Source organism: Columba livia, chromosome 1, assembly GCF_036013475.1.
Source record: "Columba livia isolate bColLiv1 breed racing homer chromosome 1, bColLiv1.pat.W.v2, whole genome shotgun sequence".
Lineage (NCBI taxonomy): Eukaryota > Metazoa > Chordata > Aves > Columbiformes > Columbidae > Columba > Columba livia.
In genome coordinates, this window is record NC_088602.1 from 200,390,477 (window position 1) to 200,410,200 (window position 19,724).

Here is a 19,724-nt window from a genome sequence, read left to right on the forward strand (position 1 = left end):
ACAAAACATGTTGCGTGTTATTAGAAGTGCAAGAACATGAGATTCCTCTTTTACATGGTTTAGGGTTGTTTCTGGTGTTTCAATGACCTTACAAATTCTTTCACCGCAGAGTTTTGAGTGTTGTGGTAGGTAGCACCGTGCCAGTCCTGCAGTTGCTACAGTTTAGTTCACAGTTTTCACTGCTGTAGTAAGTCAAAGTACATATAAATGTTTATGTACTGGCAAAGTACTTAGGAATAAAAATAACAGCATGCAGTAGGCAGGCAGCCATACTATAAACTTAACTTTGTACCTTTCTTTCTGCTGTCGTTTCACATTTGTCTTTCTTCTCTTGGCATCCTTGGCAAAATGCCATTTCTTTCTCACTTTCTCTTGTTATATGTCAGACTCTCTAAACATTGCAATCTATTCCAAGGCTATACTGGTAAATCAAATTTAGTGGCATGCCACTACAATAATGTTAACAGAGTGCTGGAGTTAGATGTTGCTAGAGCATTTTATGGTTATGTGATGATGTAGTATCAAAATGATTGGACACAGCTTACTTAGCTGATGTGCTCTGGTGATGTGGAGGCAGGGACAGAAACTTATTTTTCAACAGGAGAGTGTTTCCTAATGTGACTGATAATGCGCAATACTTGTTCTTTTTTATCACTGCCTGTGGCTTGGTAGATCAAGCAAATAGTATTGTCCCACAAAAGGGTTTCTCCAAATAACTGTATTCTTGTACAGAAGTGAATTGTCTATCCACTGCAGTCCATTTCTTATATATGCTATATACTGTCATTCGTTATTTACATCTAGATTGATCATTAGACCATTAAAGCCATTGATTTTTGAACCTGTATAATTTTTAAATATTCTCATAAAGACTATTTTATAATGATGTGAATAATCAAAGACTGTTCTCTTTGCTTATTTGTTTATCTAGGCTTTGAAAGAAAGAGAAATTTGATTGATATCATATGGGCTTGTAATCCTCTTGCATGAGAAGGAATTGTTCTAACAAGTACACAGCTGTGGTTTTTGGCTGTTGAGATACACTCTGAAATGCACTGATTGCCAAAATAAAAGCAAATAATTATACTCTGACAAAACAAGTTCTGGTCCATTCTCAAACAGGGAACTTCTATTATAATTAAATTGCTTTAAAAAAAATCCCACAACAATCCACAAGGTTTTGCCAAAATAGATAGTAAATATATTTTGAATTAATCAATACATTATTGGCAGTTTGAGACCTAACAAGGAGAAACATCCGAACTTCAGAGAAAAATACTGTAAAGATCTTATATAGGAACATACCTCTGACTCTGCATCTCTTTTTTTTCTTTTTCTTTTCCTTTTCTTTCCCCATGATCTGGTTGAAAAAGAGCCTTAAAAATAATGCACAGACACTATGCAGATCTTCTGATACATTTTACATTTTCTTCACTGAAAAAATCCTCTATTGATGACTCTAGTAGAGCATAAAATTATATAATAGTTTTTTTTTTTTTTTTGCCGTTCAAAACACTTTTTTGCTGTTTGTGGAACTAGGGTAATGGTAGGTGCTCACCTCAGTGTGGTTTAATTTGAAGGTGGATCAGTGCTCTGTGTTTGAACTCCTTTATCTTGTGGATGGTATTAGTCTCCCATTTCTAGTTAGTGTTAGTGACATAAGTAGTGTATAACATTTTGAAAAATGCTCAGTTCTGATCAGCCATATTCTTAAAGGGAGAGTCTTGCCTCATTTGGGAAGGACTGCTAGATGATAATCCCAAATGGATAAGGACAGTTTCCTGAAGCATTTAATCAAGAATCTCAAGCTCCAAGTAAGCGCATTTTTCAGCTCCCTGACCTTGGGCTTTCTGAGTTCAGAAACAAAACTACTTCAGATCTCATTTTATGGCACCTAGTTTTCCCCTTTAAATTCTTACCATCTTCACTGAGACCTCTGACCTAGAAGTTAGATATTGCACTGGTTACTTCTACGTGCTGGACTATTTTGTCAAGTGCAACACCTAACACATGTAGTTTACTTAACTTTCCATGGAGAATGGTCTACATTTCAAGCTTGGTATCATCCAGCACTGTTGTGGTATCATCCATCTGCTGTGTGGCACTGCAGCAGAGCTGTGCACACGAAACAGGGAATAGAGAGCATATTCTTCAAAACTCATCCAAATGCTTGATGTCTTTTGACCCTAAGTGATGGTCTGTTGAGTGGCAGCACCTGCCCACTTACATATCCCTAGCACAAGAAACATCTCCAGGGATTTATATTCTATTTGCCTTAACATATTGGATTCTTTTTAGGCCTGCTCTGTTAAAAAGTACACCATATGGCAGGGAAGAGCATGATCTCCTAACTGCTAAAATGCTTCTTGATATTCAGTCCAGGTTTTCCTTTCCTCATTTTCATCTGTAACAAGAATGTGCTTTGGCTTTAAAGTATAAGATGTATGACACCATGAAAGTAAAATGGGGCACACAGAAAGCATAAAATGCCACTTGTTAGTGGTTTTTTATATCACTGACATGAACTGGACTCAAGAGTTGGGTAAATGTGAGGAATATATTCCTGAATTAGAGATAGACTTGTTTATTAGTCAGAATTATTTCCAATTCCAGGTCCAGGATTATTTTTTAAACAAAATATTCAGACTCAAGTAAACATTTTTTTTTTCTTTTATTGAGCCTAAAAATCTTTTTCAGATGGTGGCCATTGTTCCTTGGATCACAGCTGCAGGCATTATTTTACCTTCTTTTAAGACTTTACCTTGAATGGAAATAAAATCAAGTTCCAGAAACTGGGACAGAATGGAATAGTTTAGGCAATAATGACCATGAAGATGAATGATATGATTCAGGGAACAGTTCCATCACAGTGAAGCCAGGGCAGTTTCCACTATCCACCCGATTTTATCATATAACCAATTTGTAGTAACAGTAATGGAACTTGGCCCACCATGTTAGTGACAACATCCTGTTGTAAGTAGGCTACACAAGCACTACTTCTTTGATCTTGTCTTCTTGGCCCATTGGATCTTGCATTACTTTTCTTCTTCAGTTCCTTCAATAACTCATACAGAGACTTTAACTCAAGACTTTTTTACTCATTTCTTGATGAATTTGCTAACAAGCAGTTTTGCGTTGTACCAGAGAGACAATGGCAGTGGCAATCATGTTTGTTCCATTTATCCTACACATTACTATTTTCTATGTATATTTAGTTTTTTTTTTTTTTTTCTTGTTCAGTTCAAACCATATAATGAGAAATAATATTACATCTTCCCAGATGATGTTTTTATATCATGAGAATAGGATTAACTGTTGCAGTCTACTGGAAGAAGACCTCAGGCTGAACTGCATTGAGAACTGTATCCAGATTTTGTAAAAAAGTGAGCCAGCTAGTCTAGTCTAAAAAATACCACAACAATTAAGTGTCACCATTTAGGATGGAGCAATAATAACGTGTGACAGATGATCTCTATTAACCCCTGCCCTCCCCATCAAGGGAAAAGGAGGAGGAGGGAGAGAAGTTGGAAAACTAAAACAGCTTTATTAACAATATTAATAATAAGAGAAATAATGCAAAATATACAAAAACCAATATTGAATCTCCCAGTGGATCAGGGAATTGCATGTCACACAGGCTGGCATCATGGCAGCAGCTTCAGGGCAGCGACCAGAAAGTCCTGAACTGGACTCAGCAGTAGATGGGAACTGGATTCAGGAATATGCAAATTGGATTGTATGCAGAACAACAGGCAGGGACCTATTCAGATGCTGGCTGCAAAATAAGAGAGCCAGACCCTCATGATCCCTCAGCTTTATATTGATTATGACCTGTATGGCATGGAATACCCCGTTGGTCAATTTGGGTCATCTGTTCTGTCAGCCCCTGCTTGCAAGTATGATCCCTTTATGACCCCTTATTTGTGGAACATGAGGGATCTATGAATGACCTTGGCTGCTATAGAAATAAGTATAAATATGGACGCTTATCTGTGCTCTGTTTCTACCGTTAGCTGAGTAAAACTGAACATCATGAATTATCAGTACTGGAAGCAGACACTGTCTGAAAAACATGTGGCCAACTTCAGAAAAGCTCAGTTTCTTAGAAGAAACATAGCTGAAAGGAAAATTCAGTAAAAGATAATTGGTCCTCTTTTAGCCAAAACCAGGAAAATAACATTTATAAAGTGCTGATGATCAAAAGTGAATACAGCATTGATATCGAGATACTATGAGAGGAAAGTAATTACAGTATCCTTGTCTTGAATTACTTTCTGAACAAGATATGAACCTCTCACAACAAAAGATAAGAGGAGGAACAGCTGGCTATTATAATAGTTCTGTGGCATGTCTTAAGAACTAACCTTTATCCTGGTGCCACAGACTAAAGTGTACAGCAAGTACCAGGAAATTCAGTATTTGTCACAGACAATATGATTGCCATAGTCTTTGATTTTGTAGTGACCTTACTCTTCTCTGCTGCTTTGACAGAACAGCAGGAATCTCTACTTGTGGCAGATGCACTCTCCTGCCCTCTTCCCACCCTGAGAGGAACAGAAACTCCTAGGCTGATGGACCACTGTGGTCATGCACACGCCCCTTGGTTGACAGACAGGGCCTTTGACCAGTGAGATGCCTTGGTTGAGAGAAGTTTCTGGAGAACAACCATAAATAACCGCCCCTCAGATTCAACTAGAGTATAAATGGAGCCTGCCAGAAAGACTTGCTGGGCTGTTCTTTGGAGCAGCAGGCCTGCGGGTGAAGACTGTACTCCGTAGGCTGACTACCTAAGGACCATGCCTTGAGGACTGAGACACCTTGCTGACTTGGTAAATGATCATTTGGGTACACTTGAGACTCTTTACTTTGACATAGAATGGAAGATGTACATTTTGAATCATTACTTTAGAGTTTTGGGATATGATCCCCTTGAGTCTGAGTTGGCTGTGTAGTGTAGAGTTTGGATACTTCTAACCAGTATCCAAACCTGTGTTGTATAATGTTACTGGAGTGCTGAATAATTTTGGATAAACCCCATTTGTAGTTAGTTTCTGATAAACAGGTGTAGTTTGAATAAAGTCTGTTTGGAGATTGTTGCCTGCCTAAATTGACTTTTGGGTGCCTTCTGATGAGAGACAACCTGCCTCTCTTGATCTCTATTACACTACACTGGGACCAAAGCTCAGAATCTGGCAGCTGGACAAATAATGAAAAACACCTAGAAAAACTCATTCTGTTGAGAGAGATGAAAACTTTGTTTACTTCAACTCTGAGCATTACTCTTCGGCTAAGTCTCCAGCCTTTGGTATAAAGGGTTGCTTTAGCTGTAGCCAGACTTTGTGTGGAGGAAATATTATGTGCCCTTAAAATTGGGAACTACCAGATCTTCGAGGACATATGTTAAAGATTGCATACATTGTACTTTTGTATATGGGGAGAGTAACTAACATATATTGCCTGTGCTGTTATATAAAACTGGATTTTAAATAAGGTCAAACACATTGTTGGCTTTGTGCAAAGTAGTGTTAGTATCCAATAAAACCTGCTGTACATAACACAGACCTTAAGCGTACTATCTGGGTCAGAGATACCACGGTACCAGTGACGCTCCTCATTCTCGTGATATATTAAAGTGCGGATAGATCATACCTGCAAAACAAGCTCACACACTCAGTGGAAATTGTAGATCAGCCAAGAATCAGTTACCAGCCGGTAGTACTTTTTTTTTTTTTTTTTACTGGATTCCTTAGATCATTAATGATTCATCTGCTCCAGTCAACAAAGCTTGACCATGCATGGAACTGTTGGCAATAGTTATAATGGGCTTCAGTCATCGAAGCCAGTTAGCCGGAATTGTTATTAAATGTTTGCAGACTCATAGGAGATAAAATATTTAATCTTTTCCCTTGTAAATACAAACAAATTATGAAGATGAAACAATATTACTGTCTGTTTTTATGGTGCTGCATAGGATTTTACAACTTATTATCTATACATCCACTTTTCTTCTAATTATTAAGTTGCAGAAACCATCGAGAATATTTCTGGAAAGAGATGAGTGGCATAGGTGAAGAAAGAATCTCAACCAAGCCATATACCATAAGAATTTATTTTGAATGAAGCAATCTGGAGAAAACCAAAAAAAGAAAATTATGTCCAAATGATTAGCAATTATGACAAAAGCACTGACCTTAAGATTGGCAATCCAAAGCTGACCTGTTGAGGAAGTCAACTTTCAACACCAGGTTTGGAAAATATTCTGTAGCTGCACAAAAGCCCTTTATCATTGAAAACCAAGCACGTCACTTGTAACTTGCCTTACTTGTCTGTACCTGACTTAGACCTAGCCTAACTCAGCTTGCTGCTCATTCATTCAAGACAAGGCAGGGAGAGTGAATCAAAACATATCAAATTGTGTTTCAACATGTTTGGTTTCGAAGATCACATGGCCAAATTTTTTATCAGTTCTTGACAAAACAGCTTTATTATCTACATATGTAGAAATACAGTTGCGAAATTTCAGCTGATTTTCAGCTCTGACTGATGTGTTTTTCTTAATGGCAGTCTTCAAAATATGTAAAAAGTAAATGGTCATAAAAACAGGATTCATAATCTCTAAGGGCAGAACAGCTTTCAGACTGATCACCTTTTTTGTTTATTATTTGTAATGGCTGAGAAACTTCTATAAATAAAAGAACAGCTAGGAAACAAGGTGCACTTTAAACAACTGAACCTATTACAAGAAACGGAGAGAAAAACAGCTTCTGTTTTCCATCAATAACATATATAACAAGAATGTAGGTTGTTTAGTTAGGTTTAGATGCAGGATATTATTGAGAGACATTACTCAGTTTACAGTACTTTGTCTCATGCAGCAGAAAATTTTACTGCATTCAGAGAACCACTTCCTGAAATAAGGATTATGCAAACTTTAAGATCTGAGACTAAAATATACATTTTGTAGGTGTCTGTGCTGACTAAATTAAGCCTATTAAGCTTTTTTTAATCAACGTACTTCTACCATTGCTGTAGTGTTGAACTGACTTTTTGACTTGTTCCTCTGCAGTTCACCTGCTTGGTGGTCACAAATGCATGTGAAGTGGCCAGAAAGAAGGTCCAACTCTGTCCTAGAGCTGTGAGGTGACCTATGTTCCACTCTAACCAACAAAGCCCAGAAATGAAGGTGACAATATCTTTTTGTTCCAAACTCAAAGTACTGCTGGATGTTGAGGAAAAATGGCAGGAGACAGCTTTGTGGCAACACCACCAAGTAAACAGTAACAGCATTATCAAAGGAAGATGAAATTTATCTGGGGTCAACCGTATGCTGCTGAACACAAAGAGCAAAGGAGTTGAATCATTGAGCTTATATTCAGCAAGTCACAGAAAATTATTCAGGTTTAGCTATTTGCATGCTTCTTGCACATCCTGAAATAATTATATGAGGACATTTTAGGCCCCATTAATACACAGTGAGTGCATTTGCTTAGTCAAGGTGGAACTGGGCCAGAATATAAATATTAGTCATAAAGGGAAACTCTCCTTCCCTTGTGTAATCCCATCCAAGTCTCTAGGGATGTACCAATGACTGATGTGGACAGCAAGGAGTCATTTTGTCTAGATCTGTACTCGGTCCGCTTTCATCATGTGGTGGGCCATCTGGGTAGAAAAAATGTTTAGTTTCAATTTAGTTAGTTAAGAAAAATGTAACTTTGTATGAGTGAAAATGGCAGTATTGACTCCACAATTGTCAGCAGTCCTTGGCATGATTTCTTTGCCTTCAGTATTTTTTTTTAATTATTATTTCAAAAATTCAAAAGAATTAGTTGCTGAAAATCATACAAAGAATTTTACCCTCGTTGCATTGAAATAGTAATTTCTTCTGTTCCATGTTTGCTCTCTTAAAGACACTTCAAAATACCAGATTTCATAGACTAAATATGTAGTTAATCTAAACAGAAAGATCAATGAATGTAATTGCTCTTCCTTTGAAGCTCAATTTTTATTTTCATTCATGAAGTGAACAGGTGGACTATAAAACATCTGGTATCATTAGTTAATTTTCTTGTCAAGTATTTTAAGTTAATGATTTGACAGAGTAAATGATGTTTTTAACAGATTAACTGGACCAGAGAGAATAATTAGAGAATGAGAAGGCCTCAGGTCATGTATATACCAAAAACTGAATGCTCCTTACAGTATATTTTGGATGCACTAGGCAAAAACAGAAGCAGCGTATTAGACTTGTTTCTCAAGGTCGCTGAACAGAACATTGTAATAACTTAGAATTGGTAAAAAGAGTTTACTTATATTTTGCAAAGAACTGAAAAGAAAGGCTGCAACTTAAAGATATTATGAAGTAGGAACTAGGAAAGCAGGTGAATAGAAAGTTGTGTTTTGGTCATATGGAGGCTGACCAGATGATTGATGGCAAGAACAAGAAATCTTCCCCACATTATTGACGTAGTACATTGTATCCTGTGGATTTACCATTTTGCTTTTATTGAGTAAAATAATTTTATGCTGCATTTCCTCACAATCCAAACAAAATACAACAAGATTAAATCAAATATCACTTTTATTTAGTAAGCATCCTACAATACTAATAAAACAAGAGGTTGGATTTAGAATGAGAATTTCAAACATGTTTGATATACTTGAGGATTTAGATAACAATATGACTTTCAAATTAATTTTTCTTATTAAAATGAGAAAAAATAATTCATTTCAATAGAAATCAAATAAACTTTCCCGAGCACAGATTATGATGTGAAATTCCAAACTACACTCATACTTTAAAGTTACTTTATTTGTATGTATTACACAAGTCCTATTGATACAATGCATGAGGACCTCAGATTCTCCTGCTTACTTGGCTCATGATCTGCATGACATCTGGGGCACTGACTTTCTAAATCGGCATATTTTTCTGTCCAGTTCACACTGTTGATATTATCATGCCAAATTCTATCTTTAATTGTAGGTGAGTGATTTCAGCAGGAGACATGAATGACTTAAAGGATTTTCTCTCAAGCAAGCAAGTGCATTCTTCTTAAGACTTCCATCATGAAATAATTAAATGTAATAATTGACTTGTACAACTTCCTTTATAAATTCATATTTGGAGACAAATGTTTCTTCTAACATAAGTTATCTTGAGATAAAATTGCAGTAATTTTATTTGGCTAGTTTTGATAAATAATTCAGCATAGTCCTTCCTTGAAACCAAGTGCTCTGCTGAGACATAACACATTTCAGAGCATTTGTCAGATCATGTTAGAAGTGTTTTGACATGACATGAAAAAGGAAGACCTGATGAATTTATAGTTCCAATCAGAGTATCCGAGACAGATTAAAATTAAATCTACACATTCACAAAATATGAGTTTCTCCTTGTTTCTCTTCAGCAGCATTTCCCATTAGTTAAATCTTGTTTCTTCAATAGGTGAACCAGAAACCGGACTTTTTTTTAGCTAATGAAAATACACATATGGGGAAAATACACAGTTGATGTATACTCACCCAGTGTTTGAAATAAGATGAAGTTTGCAACAGAAACCCTCAAACTTCCATCAAACAAGCTGAGGTAATAGATACGCCACCCGTGCTTATGCAAAAATGGCTGAAACATCGTAATTCTTTTTATAAGTCTCCTGGCTTGATTTCTACCAAAAAGTAAACATCAAATCTATCTTGAGTAGGTTACCTCAGCTGCCTCCCTGTAAAAGAGGAGCCATTAGATACTCCTTTAATGTTTGCAGAACTTGAGAACATGTAATAGAATTCCCCCTTGTCTAACAACTAGCCTCCATGATTTCTCCAATTTCTTCAAGCATTTTTAATAGACTTTTTCTCTTCAGATGTTGAGTGTGCTCATTGAGTTTGAAAGATTGACCTATTCACCCTTCACCATTTTAGGTGTAAGAAAAATTCTATAGGCCAAACCTATAAAAGGTTCTGAAGCAAAGTCACGGTTAAATTTCTTTTGCAAACAAGACTTTGCTGCAGATACTGGGCAAGATCTGGTGGAATTTTTCTTTCCAGTGTATGTCAAATTCAATTTATTGGCAGCAGAAAGTAAAAGCAGAGAATAGAGAAACATGTAGGTTTTTTTGGTGTGTTTTTTTTTGTTTTGTTTTCGTTTTTTGTTGTTGTTGTTGTTGTTTTTCTTTTTTTTTGTTTGTTTGTTTTTTGTTTTTTTTTTACCTCAGTATAAATGGCAAGATTTTGGTATTGGGAGAGGGTAGTGCTGCAAGTTTTCAGTGCTTAAATGTTTGTCTTCCTTCCTTTCCTGTATCTGCATGAGTAATTAAATGGTTAGGTTATGTGAGTTGGCAATAAATTAAATTACACAAATTGAGTCTGTTTTGCTTGTAACAGTAACTGCTTGGCAATTTAACTGTCTTTGACCCACAAGTTTCCTTTCTTTTGTTCTTATTTTCTTCTGCAATTCACTGAAGGGGGTGGAGTGAGCAAGTGGCTGTGTGGTACTCAGCTGCTTACTGGGGCCAACCCACCACAGTCTTTTAAATTACCTGATTTGTTATAATTTAATATCAATTTTTCCATCTCCATTTTTATCAGCCAGCTTGCTTTGTGTCTTGTATTACAGCAACATTCTTATTGGACAGAAAGATCAAAAGGTTAATACTGGATCTTATCAAAACTTTACCAATTCTGACCTTGATCTATGGTCTTTTTATTTTTTTTGTTTTCATCTCTCATTTATATGAATAAAGAAACACATGCAGTTATGCAGTTAGTTTTTATTCTTCTGTAATGAATCGTTAATACTTCACTTCCTGATCTCTCATGTTTAGCATTCCTTACTCACTCCTAATATCCTTCTTGAGATGATTCAAGGGGTTATGCCTGGACCTTTTCTCTCAGTTCTGGCCACCTTGCTTGCAGTGCTAACTCCAGACCATTTGTGCATGTTTGCTCTAGAGATGTTACAAACGTTCTCCACACTTAAATATTTGAGTATCTTTTGTGTTTTGTTTTGTTTTTGTGTGTATGTGTTTTGGTTTGTTAGTGTTTTTTTAAAAAAATTATGATTTTTCTATCTCCTCATACACTTGAAGAAATAAAAGGGCTTCCAGGCTTGGGAAGTGTATTCCTCCACTATCTAAAAAGAGCAGTTGTAAGACAGGTGAAGTAAAAGAAGATGGAATTGATCAGCAACTTTCTTCTGATAAAGTGACAACGCAAGTTTCATTTCTAGGAATCGTTATGTCTTTTATTCAGGAAGTGACCTTAGTGGATAAAGAGCAGCAAACCTGCGTTTTATTTCTTTCTGTCATCAGTTGAATTTAAATTCTTATGAATATCAGATGTACCTTTCCATCCACTATTGGATTATAATGCACTAGACTGTCCAGTTTTTTGTATATCTACCCACACGTTGGCTTCGTGCAGTGCAGTATTGAACAGCAAGTAGGATAATTCTGTCATAGTATATTTTCAGTATATGTATACTACCTGTGGTAGAATTAATTATAGATACTGAATATATCAAATAGAATTTCTAGTATTATTCTGAAAAAATATTATTTGATTAATTGCTGTAAATTATTAATATTTCATGTAGGAATTATTGTCCTGATTGAATTGTCTATTCCCTTATAACATGCATTTGTCACATGAAAATAAGCAGTACCCTAACCCTACATCTGCAAAAAATAAGAGATGAATCAGTCACAGCCTGAATATGTCTAATATGGAGCTTGGCAGTAATGTATATGAAAATCCAATGGCTGATTTTAAACAAGTATTCATTGAAACTTAACAGATACAGTTTTCCAGAGGATCATCAAAACTCCATGTACCATACATGTTTTCAATAAACATTTGGAATGTAATTACTCTACAATAAGTATCAGAGTTATATTTAATAATAGTTGCTGCATAGTTCCTACAGACTAAAACAAATGGCTGGTATAAACAGATTCACCAAAGATCAACCATTATGAAGGGGATCTGTATGCTATATATACATATGAATTCATATTTATATAGATATAATTCCTTCATGTACACATATATGTAGGCTGAATATGTCCTCCATGCTTTCGCATTTCTATCATATTTTCTCATACATGCATACATTTAAATCATGCAATGTTTCAACTTTAGAAGTACATGCATTTAAAATAAAATGTCTATATTAATTTGCCTTTAAAATGCAGATTTAATTCACTTTTAAGACATTACAGCTTTGATACAGATTTCACACCAAGACCGGTACATTAGAAACACAGGGTTAAATGAATGTAGATGCTTTCTTTCGACCATAGTTTCCCTAAGATCTCTTTGCAGTCTGTGGTGAAAAGTAGACAATTTTCAGGCATTGCAGTTGAGCCATCCTAATATTTAGCAGACTGTTTCCACAAACTTCCTTTTATGCTGCACTGACTGGAAAAGGAGCCTACAGTAATTAGTTCAGGTGTAAATGTATGCATTACAAGCTCGTGACTCCTATAGTCAGGAAATCGTATATTTAATGTGTCTCTGTCTGCACTGCTAATCTATTTTTACAGAGTAATCACAAAATAAATCAAATTTTTATGTTCTGTAGGCAAAAAAAATAAAATTGCTCTATACCAGAATATATACCAATCCATCTCTGAAACACATCCTGAAAACTGCGTATTTTGCATTCAATTACAGTATTTTTATAATCTGAACGATTTCACTCTAATTGTGAATTTACAGCAAATAGCTATATAATAAAATACAAAATAAATGTCAGTCATTTTAAAATAATGGGAAAATAAATTACAAAATAAAACACATCATTATGTATTTTTTTTTTGGTCAAGATTTTATTATATAGGCAAGTCTTGATGAGATAAAACTTCAAACTGGTGTTTCCCCAAGAAAATATTGTGGAAAATTTCAATCCAGTTCTTTTTCCAGAGTAAAACTTTCCTTATTATTGAAGGATGACAGGTTAGACCTAATTTTGTCTTAAAAGGAATCTATTTATGATATTTGCAAAGTTTATCGGTGCAATAGAGCAACTTCAATTCATTCAAATTTGTGTTCTCAACAGTGTATGCTGAGCAGTGGCTTGTTTCAATCTTACTTGATAGGAAACTTTATTGTCAAAATAGCCTCGTTATTTTTAGTGGCATTGCAAGCAATGAGGTGGCAGGATTTGTCCACTGGAAAACACTGGGAGATGGCTTCATATGGAATATTTATACAGCCACACATGGTTAGAAATCTAGCTGGACTATCCTGACTGAGATATAATCATTTCCCTGAAGTGAACCCCAACCGTAAATCTGGCAGACATACCAGTATCTTCTTACTCATCTCAGATTCCCAGCAGGACCTTCTCCGAGTTTATCTGGCTCTACAGTTTCAGTCTGGCATGAAGTATGCAGTGAAAGTCAGAAAGTATTTAAGAGCTGAATGTGATCTGGCTGAATCAAGTTTAGAAGCCACTTACTGCCAGCACCCAACTTAAAAAGCAAACAGAAAAACCCCACTTTTGACTGAAACCTGCTGTACGTGGAAGATTAAGCTCCAGAACTTGACAAAGTGCTACTGGAGGACCAAGATTAAAGATCAATACAAGAAGAACAAGATCAAGGGAGAAAACAACAACAACCCCCCAAAAAACACCCCAGCCAACCAACCAAGAACCCACCACAGCCAAACAAAAAAACCTTTGGCTTAGGAAGAAAGTATTCTGGTTTTTTTCCTCATAGTGAATCCACACCTAGTTTCTTCTCACCTGTAGCCCCTTTGCCATTGCACAACTACATACTGTTAGGGGGAAAACTTAAAGAAAAATCTTAATATGAAACTATTCCACCCTTTTAACAACTGGAATTTATCTCGCTAAGAAAAAGCGTATTAGACCAAGTAACTTTGCAGAGATACAGTGCATAGATCTTAAATAAACAATCAGCCCCCTGAAACCACATTTACCATAAATGAGAACTTTTAAAATCACTGGAAAAATCTGGCAATCTGACAAGCTTCAATCTGAGCTTTGGACCAGGGACAGCTAAATGTATTAGTCATTCTCCAGACTCCACAGAGTACTTAATGTGGATTGTAAGAAATTTATACTGAAATTATAAAGGTATGGTTTTATAAAGTAATAATCTTTAAAGATGTAAAGATATATATACTATTAGTGGTGTGTTCTGTTGCTTCCAAATAGACAGTCTTAGTGGATCATTGAGCTCTATGGTATGATACACTTATTGTAACAATCACATGTTTTTATAGATGCCTGTCTGAAAAAGGGAAAAGACCAGCTATATTTCATGAATTTCTAAATATCTTCTCTTTGGGAAAAAATAGTCATATTCCATTTCCACGTCTGCCTTACACTCAACTTTGTTGTATAACCTTTGTAGTTTCTTTCAAAGTAATTATACAAATAAAGAGATATGCAGAAGGTTACAGCCAGGTACTGCTTGGAAGAATTCCCTCAGGTCTTGCCACACAGAGAGAAGTAATTGCATCTTAATGAATTACCACTCCTCAGCTGTGCAAGAGAAGCTGACTGTGCATATTCTTCACTCACCTGACATTTGAAATAAGTTGGATGTAATCTAAATAATGTTCATTACTAGCTCAAGTTTATGTGGTTTACTTTGCAATTTGGAAAGCCTATAAGAATAAACAATCAATACGTAAGGCTATACTACAAAGATTCACAATTTCCAGCATCAAAGGTTTGTATAAAAAGCCCGGAACTAAACAAAAAAGCTTGGAAGGCTTTTTTTTGTTTGTTTGTTTGTTTTCTTTTTTTTTTTTGTAAAGTTCATATAAATTCTTCTTTACTGGATAATATTGCAAAATGCGACAATGGTTAATTTATCCAAGTTTCAGTAAAATTGCTTCCTGCAATTCTAAGTACCTCCTTTCTGGAGAAGAAAAATAATAGGATACACAGGATAGTTGAATAAGTTTCAAGGTAATATATTTGCCCTGAAATGGTTAAACATTAAAAGAGGCATATATTAAAGTAAATAGCTTCTACTAAAGTAAAATTTTTGTTTCCCTGAAGATTGACATGATCCTAATAATGTTAAAAAATGAATAGAAAATATGACAAGGGGAAACTATAGTTCAGTACTAAACCAGAGAAATACGGGGGCTGAGAACCTTAACTTCCAAGAAATTGTGCAATTTCAGAGTAGCTTTTCTACTTTAAATATTCATATATTGTACATCTATTTATCTTATTGGTAAACTATGTCAAGGAATTAGAAGACAAAATCTGCAAATTATTCTAGAACTTCGGTTGTTGAGTTCAGGTCATAGCCCCATGTTAAAGATGTGAGACCATCCTCAGCTCTAGAGACTCTGCATCTTCATTCTTCTTTTTCCCTTGTGACTGCCAGTTTATGATCCTCCGTAACTATTCTTTGATACACGACTCCTAACTCCCTCACTTGCCTTCTCTTGGTTTGCCATGTCCAGTTGTCACTGGGCCATCCAGCCTTAGCTCAGCAGAGACCATGTTTAGTCTGCAATAAGGGGATAAAATCCAGTGGAGACTGGCAAGAAGAGTAGTAAGAATGAAAACTTGACTCATAAGGAAACCTGAAAGAGTAGAAGTTTTTTTTAGGATAGAGTAGCAAATAAGACAACCATCAGCAATTCCCTATGCCCATTTTGAATAAAGCAAGAAATAATAACTGTATAGCAAGAAAGGGTTACTCTATATTTTAATGAAACTTCTGGTAGTGATATTGGTAAGCATAGAGATACATTTTCAAGGAAGTTATGGAATCTCTGCAGTAGGAAGGGCTTAAGAAGTTAGACAAATTGAGATAGTCTAGATGAGACAGATGTCACGAAAGAGAGAGGTGGCTTACTGTATTTATAAGACTTCATGTCCATGCAATTTGTTTTACTAAATTCTATAGAATCAGGTTTTCCTGAAGCTGTCATAAATGAGAAAATAATTATAAGATTGTTTATGGTTACTAAGTTGATATTTGTATAAAATAGATGGAAGAGATAATAAATACCAGTATCTGCTATATTCAGTTTTCTCTAATTTTGACCTTATCAAAGCATGGAATCCCTTAAAAAAACAGATGAAGTTTACAGCTTTGACTTCCAACATATGCAAAAGAATCATTTATAATTAACATGTAAGGGTTCCTAATACAAATTTTGAAATTTGATAGATGATGTGTTTATCACCTAAATTTATTTTGGCTTACATATCTGTTAATTTAGATGGTTTGATGTTGATAGTGGAATGACAAAGTCCCTGGAAAAAAAAATAAAAAGTATTGCACACTATTTAATTCTTGTAGGGAACTGAGTGCATGATAAATTCCATTCCTATGTGTCTGTTTTAACAACTGTTGATAATGCAGATAACAAATGTAATAACTTTGGGAAACTGAAAAATGGAGAGAAGAAAGAAAGAAAAGCAATCTGGATATTTCTCAAAGTGCTTTAGCTGGTGCTTTTATTCAAACATGAGAACATTTACATTCACTTCAAAGAAGTCAATCTGCTTTCAGGCTTAAGTGTATACTTTGGTGGATCCTGAGTCCATGATATATTCTATTCAATTGACTTAAGATGTATAAAGAGTAGGATGAGATCAGACTTCTTAAAGTTCGACATTTTTGTAAATCAGCATTCTTCCCATATCAAGAATTAGTGACACTTACGTAGAACAAAATCACTGTTTAGTTGACCTGAAAGTATAAAGGCGTCACCTCTAAGGAGAAATGGTGATAATTAATTTCACATTAGCCACTTACGTCTGGGCTTTTAATTCGGAGTAAACCTCAGGCCTGATCACTTCTGAATACTCACTGCGTAGAGATACCTAAATATTCTTGTTTTATTAATAAAAGCACATTTTGCCACTATACACTTCTTGTGTATTCAGTCTCCTAATCCTGCTGGATCTAGTCAGGTATAATATCTCTCCGCTACTGGTAAATTCTCATTCTCATCCCATCCCTTTGATCAGTACACTTTTCACTTTGCACACTTTACCTCTCTGCTTTCCTTAGCTTTAGTTATTTGTGTTTTGTGATGTGGAAGAAATAACATCCCATTTCTCAACTCTTTTTCATTGTTCTATGCCATGGCTGGTACCATGGTGCTTCCACATTATCCTGTATATGAGATATTCCTCGTGGGTTGTGTCTGGGCTCTGATGTAGCCTTAAAGTTTTGTTTAGCACAATTTTGATTAAGATTATACTTGTGACTATCTAATGGGCCTTAAAGGACCCTTGAGTTTTATGGAAAAAGTTCAATATGAAATCTCAGCATATACAGATGACTCAAAAATGTGATGCTTTTATGATATGTAAAGCATTAATAATATATTTGTGTTGATATTCTACTTCTGTCACTACATTTCCAGATAAATGTTTTTCAGGTCAGTATTTGGTCTATTAATCCGCATACTGAAGCAATCAGAAAATGTTCCTTTTAAAACTTAATATACCTGTTTATAATCATTTACAGTTTAATACATTAGTGACAAAAATGAGCTTTTGGTCCACAGTGAAAAATTACACAGCCAAATGCCTATGGAAAAATGAGTCATATTTTGCTTTAGCTCCCACATCGTCAGTGGATCTGAAGAAAGTTTCAACTGCAGGACTATATTCTGTCCTTGGTTTTATACCTCTATGCTTAGAGGAGGTTAAACTAGAGTCAGAAATGGAAGACAAGAAGGTGCTCCCAGTAGACTTGGTTTGACAGAGTCCTTAATACTTATGTTAATGTTTAAGTCAGAGATAAATCAAAGCAGCTCTCATATTTTCCAGGACTGACATTTAGGAAATACCTAAAAAAACTTTCTCTGCAGTTCCTGAGAGACAATAAATACAGAGCCTCATAATGCAGATTTTACAGAGCTGTTTTCTGCCTAGAAGTGTGCTGGGGTTTTGCCTTTATAGCAGGGCAGGGATCACTTTATTTGTCAGTAGTTTACTTGCCAAAAATACAGTTAAAACAATCATGAATTAAAAAAAAAAAAAAGAAAAAAAAAAGTATGTACTATTTTTTTTTCTAAGAGGATCAAAAAACATTTGCAGTTATCTGTTCCTCAATATGAGTTCTAGTACTCTCATATTGGACTGATATTTATGTCACAGAATCACAGAATGTTAGAGATTGGAAGGGACCTCGAAAGATCATCCAGTCCGATCGCCCTGCCGGAGCAGGAACACCCAGATGAGGTTACATAGGAATGTGTCAAGGTGGGTTTTGAATGTCTCCAGAGAAGGAGACTCCACAATCCCCCTGGGCAGTGTGTTCCAGTGTTCTGTTACCCTTACTGAGAAGTTTCTTCTCATATTTAAGTTAAACCTCTTGTGTTCCAGTTTGTATCCATTACCCCTTGTCCTGTCATTGGTTGTCACTGAGAAGAGCCTGACTCCATCCTTGTGACACTCACCCTTTACATATTTATAAACATTAATGAGGTCACCCCTCAGTCTCTTCCAAGCTAAAGAGACCCAGCTCCCTCAGCCTTTCCTCATAAGGGAGATGCTTCACTCCCTTAATCATCTTTGTTGCCCTGCGCTGGACTCTCCCCAGCAGTTCCATGTCCTTCTGGAACTGAGGAGCCCAGAACTGGACACAATATTCTAAATGTGGTCTCACCAGGGCAGAGTAGAGGGGAAGGAGAACCTCTCTGGACCTACTAAGCACCCCCCTTCTAATACACCCCAGGATGCCATTGGCCTTCCTGGCCACAAGGGCACAGTGCTGGCTCATGGTCATCCTGCTGTCCACTAGGACCCCCACGTCCCTTTCCCCTACGCTGCTCTCTAATAGGTCATTCCCCAACTTATACTGGAACCTGGGGTTGTTCCTACCCAGATGCAATACTCCACACGTTCCCTTGTTATATTTCATTATTTTTTTTTCCCTGCCCAACTCTCCAGCTTGTCTATGTCACTCAGCTATGATGTTGTAAATGCATACAGTTTACTTAGTTTAAGGACAGTCGTATCCACTTATTTTCCACTATGCAGGAAGAAAGACAGGATGCTACTTTGCACATGAATCTTAAACACTGAGCAAGAAAATTACATAATTGTAGAGTAGAATCAGAATAATTTTGGTTGGAAAAGACCTTTATGATCTTTTCCTAAAGGAAAAGACCTTTAGGATCATCAAGTCTAATCCTTAACCTAAAACTGTGAAGTCCACCTCTGAACCATGCAATCAGTCCTACTTTCTGATTCTGGCTTAAAATATCAATGCAATTATCTTACAAATCTATATAAATAAAGGAAATTTTATTCCTTATTAGTATTGACACCCAATAAATTTTGTCAAGCAAACAGAATATATTCTGCTGGATTAAGAACAAGGATCTGAATCAAACTGTCAATAGCTCTTCAAGCATGTGATGCAACAAAGGCAAGAAGAATTCTTTGCATTTTTTGCAGTGTCCAGAGCATATCTGTGGAATGTCTTCTTCTGAAGAAGAGAACTGAATTCTAGTTTTCCACCCTCTCTGCAAGTATGCTGCTTGGGAAAAAGGAAAATTACAGTACCACTGCTTTCGTGAATATTAGGAAATTATTTACTTTCATTTTTATTGTTTTTCTTTGAAAATATTATTTTTTAAAATAATTATTATTCTTTTCCACTTGATGAAAAAAAGCTTTTAATTGAATGAAAACACAATGTAGATATAGTTTCATATTTTATTATACTGTTTTCAACCCATTTTTCAGCTCAATGGTTGGATCT

At 35.7% G+C, this 19,724-nt stretch overlaps 1 long non-coding RNA gene across 1 annotated transcript; it reads left to right on the forward strand.

Annotated features, from left to right (window-relative positions):
• Nucleotides 1-4,710: 4,710 nt before the first annotated feature.
• On the forward strand, nt 4,711-11,799 carry LOC110365981 (uncharacterized). Its single transcript, XR_002425949.2, has 3 exons — nt 4,711-4,829; nt 7,067-7,183; nt 8,984-11,799. It is a non-coding gene; the product is annotated as an uncharacterized LOC110365981 (long non-coding RNA).
• The last annotated feature ends 7,925 nt before the right edge of the window (nt 11,800-19,724 follow it).